General features: G+C 46.9%; 1 long non-coding RNA gene across 1 annotated transcript; it reads right to left on the reverse strand.

The window, feature by feature from the left end:
• Nucleotides 1-757: 757 nt before the first annotated feature.
• LOC118152318 (uncharacterized) lies at nt 758-4,494 on the reverse strand. Its single transcript, XR_004740972.3, has 2 exons — nt 3,609-4,494; nt 758-843 (listed from the first exon to the last, which is right to left on the reverse strand). It is a non-coding gene; the product is annotated as an uncharacterized LOC118152318 (long non-coding RNA).
• Nucleotides 4,495-4,748: the final 254 nt, after the last annotated feature.

Consider the following 4,748-nt stretch of genomic DNA (forward strand, 5'->3'; position numbering starts at 1 on the left):
TCCAAAGTGCTAGGACTTGAGGTTTGAGCCCCTATGTCTGGCCGCATTTGCCTTTCTTTTGTTTTGGAGATGAGGTCTCTGTCGCCCAGGCTGGAGTGCAGTGGCACGATCTTGGCTCAAAGCAACCTCCTCCTCCTGGATTCGAGTGATTCTCCTGCCTCAGCCTCCTGAGTAGCTAGGATTACAGGTGTGTGAGCTACCAGCTAACTTTTGTATTTTTTAGTAGAGATGGGGTTTCACCATATTGGTCAGGCTGGTCTCGAACTCCTGACCTAGTGATCCTCCTGCCTCAGCCTCCCAAAGTGCTGGGATTACAGGCATGAGCCACCGCACCCAGCCTCACATTTGCCTTTTTTTAAGGCCTTTATTTAGGACTCAAGCGAGAGGTGTCAGGAGAAAAGGTGAGGGAATTGCGGGCGAGGGTGGAGAAGGGGTTCAGCAAGGTTTGGAGATCTTGATTTCTTCATTAGTCACAGGCCTGAGCAGCACATCAGTGCTTTCAAGTTAAAGGTAGGACATGGAAGATAATGTATCCTGTTGAATCTATAGGGATAATTAAGAGATAATTAAAAATATAATGATCCAAATTGGGACTGAGGAAACACACTGGCATTAACCTCCTTGCCCTTAGAGAAGGTGCCGTGAGAGTTCGTGGTCGGGTTTACCACTTATTCAGCACTCCACCTCCACTTGTTCCTAACCCCTGAGGAATCGGCTCATTACTGACTCAGAGGGATGCGCGCCAAGTCCTGACTCACCACCACTTCCTGCAGAAATCCTCCAGTCCTGTTAGAAATGGCTCAGCCAAGGGGACTCATCTCCTCACACCCAGGGAACCGAGACCTACGAAAGACCACAGCGTGAAGTGATGAACGCGCCACGTGCACAGGATTAATGTGGTGGCTCTAATCCTCCAATGTCTTCAAACCTTGCCGACCCCCTTCTCCACCCTCGCCCACAATTCCCTCACCTTTTCTCCTGACATCTCTCACTTGAGTCCTAAATAATGGCCTTAAAGAAGACAAATGTGAGACTGGGCAAGGTGGCTCACTCCTGGAATCCCAGCACTTTGGGAGGCCAAGGTGGGTGGCTCACACGGCCAGGAGTTTGAGACCAGCCTGATCAACATGGTGAAACCCTGTGTCTACTAAAAACATAAAAATTAACCAGGTGTGATGGTGCATGTGCCTATAATCCTTATGCTGCTTAGAATAGTTCTTGCAGTGTTAGTTTTAGAGATATGTAATGGAGAGCAGTAGGGAAATCAATACTTGCCTGGTCCTTCTCCACTTCCCTAATCCATCTGTCTCCCTTGCTATGTCTCCAAACCTTCTCCAGCTAGGACAGCAGAGGTCCCCAGACATGGTTATGAACTCCACGTGTGTCCCTGGTGGACGCTGCTGGACCCAGCATGCACGCTTCTCTGAACCTCCATTGCCAGTGGGGAGCATGAGGCAGCTTTCTCATGCAGTGGGTGAGAACCAAGGTTAAGGCCATCATGTGGGAGGCATCTGTGTGGCAATGGCAGGCATCACTGTGAGTGGCCCAGGTCACACGTGTCTGCTCTGATCTTTCTACATCTCTTCTTCCTGCTTCACTCCCACTGTCTAACTTAATTCCTTTTTTGTCTGCTCCTTTCAGGAGACAGTGTGGCATCCTAGAAAGGCTGAGTGTGGGAAAGAAGACCCATTCTGAAGTCACCCTGATTTGTGTTTAAATGATCACCTTGACTACTGCTATAGCATGAATGTTTATGTCCTCCACCCAAATTCGTACGCTAAGACCTAATGGCCAATGGGATTTTATTAATAGGTGGGGCCTTAGGGAGGTGAGTGGCTCATGAGGGCAGAGCATTCATATGAGATAAGTGCCCAAAGCCCTGTGTACAATAGCAAAGACCTAGAACCAACCCAAATGCCCATCAATGATAGACTGGACAAAGAAAATGTGGTACATATACACCATATACACCATGGGAATACTATGCAGCCAGAAAAATGATGAGTTCATTTCCTCTGTAGGGACTTGGATGAATCTGGAAACCATCATTCTCAGCAAACTGACATGAGAACAGAAAGCCAAACACTGTATGTTCTCACTCATAGGTGGGTGTTGAACAATGAGAACACGTGGACTCAGGGAGAGGAGCATCACACACTCAGGGCAGTTGGGGGGGTAAGGGGAGAGACAGCGGGGGGTGGGGGGGTGCAGAGGGATAACACTGGGAGAAATGCCGGATATAGTATGCACCTAAAGTAAAATAAAAAAATTAAAAAAAAAAAGAGACCCCAGAAAGTCCCCTTTCACTGGCCACCCTGTGAAGTGTAGAACACAGTAAGAAGGCCACCTGTGAGCCAGAATGTGAGCCCTCCCAATTGTTCTAGCACCCTGATCATGGGCTTCTAGCCTCCAGAATTAGGAGAAAGAAGTTTGTTTTTCCTGAGCTATCCACTTCAAAGTGTTCTGCCGTCGCCGCCCAAATAGACTAAGACATCCACTTAACCTTGGTCAAATGTTCAGCCTTGGAGTCCACACCTGTAAAATGATGCCAATAACACTGTGTATTTACTACGTTTATGATCAGGATTAAGAAATGTAATTTATTAATCAGAAATTAGTAATTTCTGATTATTAATTCTATGGTGCTTGATACCTGATTGAGGCTTATTTAATATTTGGATCCTTTTATTTACTTTTTCCTCTTTCTTTCTGCTTCTCCTCTTCCCCTTTTCCTTTTGAAATAGAATGCAGAGGACAAAGCAAACAAACAAACAAAAAACTCCTGGAAGAAGCACAGAATTTCAGACCTAGAAAGAAGCTGAACAATCATCCATTCCGCTCTCCTCGTTTTACAGATGAGGGCATTGAGCCTCAGAGAAATAAACTTGCCCATGACCACACAGCAAGTGAGTGGGGGACTCAGGACCCAAGACATTTTTTTCCAGGCTCCCTTGTACCACATCACGCTGCAGAAAACCCAGCAGATGGGAAGAGATGAGGCATGTGGTTACCATTTCTGTATTACATCCAATTCGTATTTCATTTAGAAAATGTATTTCTAGAACTTTTTTTAAAAACCTGAATGATTTCAATTGAAGTTTTTCAAAACTAGGATGACTATGCTTCTAATTGATATCAAGTTCAAATTTTTAACATATTTTGTCTAATTTTGCCCCTCCCCTGAAAATATCCAAAGTATTGAATGCCCAGGTTTCCTGTTTGGAAAAGCCCAAGGATCTGAGCATATTCTGGGCTACTCTTGCCCGGCACCCAACCAGGGTACAGGACCTGGCCCGATGCTGCTCTCTGCTGCTGCTGCCCAGCTCTTCTGCTCCACCCACAACACTGTACCCAGTTAATCATTAGGGCCCTTTTCTCTGTACAATTCTATAATATAATGCGATAAAATAATCCATGCTAACAAAAGTCTAGAATGGAAGATGCCTGCTATGGTTTAAATGTGTGTCCCCTTCCAAACTCATGTTGAAATTTAAGCCATATTAAAAAGTGGGACTTCTAAGAGGTAATAAGGCCATGCAGGCCCCACCCTCATGGGTGGGATTGGTGCTGGCATAAAGGGTGAGTTTAGCCCCCTCTCACTCTCTTACCTCCTTGCCTTCTTCCATGTGATGGTACAGCAAGAAGGCTCTCGCCAGATGTCAGCACCGTACTATTGACCTTCCCAGCCTCCAGGACTATGAGCCAATACATTCCTGCTCATTGTAAATTACCTAATTCTAGATATTCTGTTACAGCAGCACAAAACAGACTAAGATGCTGTTCTACTCACTCCTCACAATCCTGTGTTCTTCTAGGAAAAATCGCATAATTTAACAATGACTCTTTAGAGACAATGTCCCTCCTCTATCTCTCAGAAAGAGGCTTTCTCAGTGGAAGAGGAGGAGGATGTTGGGTGGAGGAGAGAGTTGGGAGTGCTCTGGTTTTTCTCGGTGGTACATTCATGTGGTCCCTCTGTTTCCAGTGCCTCAGCCTCTGCTTGTCTACTCCTGCGTTAGGCCCTGTGGTCATGAATTCTTTCATCAAATAACTATTCCTAAAAACAAGCATGCATGACTAAGCATGAGACAACTGCAGTGAGGCAAGTGTGTGTGACTTATCTCATCTACCCAACGTGACAGCTTGACACTTCAGGGGGAGATTTTCACCATCAATTCCCAAAAGAAAGAATTTAGAGTAATGAACATTTACGTATGGGTAGCCCTGTGATGTCTCTGACAACACCCCTCATTTGGCCAAATTTTCAGACTCAAAATGACAGCATTGGCTCTGCGTGCTTTCTGGACTCAGAGAACCTATGGTGTCCGACCTACCCTCTACGGGAAGACAGAGCTCATTCGGAAAAAACCGGACGGCAGGTTAGAAGAAAGTCTTAAGTTCAGGCTTTATTGAGAGGAAAGAGCCTCCAGGCGGGCCAGTCGGGAAGAACAGGAAAATGGCCGCGCCCGCTCAGAGGAGCAGGGTTCTTTTATAGGGGGTTGAAGGGCCGAGGGAGTGGGAAGGCCGGGAGAGCCGAGGCGGCGGGCAACGGTTGGTCAGTTTAAACTGCCGGTCGGCGGGAAGCTGGGGAGAGCTGATGAGGCAGGTGGTGATTGGTCAGCCGGTTGCCGGACGGCAGGTGGCTGCAGCTGGGCGGGAAGGCCAGAACGGTATGTAGAGTGAGAGATAAGGGAGCCTCTTTGTGTGTGGGGGGGGGAAGAGCTTTCACGACAGGGACAGAGTTTTCCAAA

This window comes from Callithrix jacchus, chromosome 1 (assembly GCF_049354715.1).
Source record: "Callithrix jacchus isolate 240 chromosome 1, calJac240_pri, whole genome shotgun sequence".
Taxonomy (NCBI): Eukaryota; Metazoa; Chordata; class Mammalia; order Primates; family Cebidae; genus Callithrix; species Callithrix jacchus.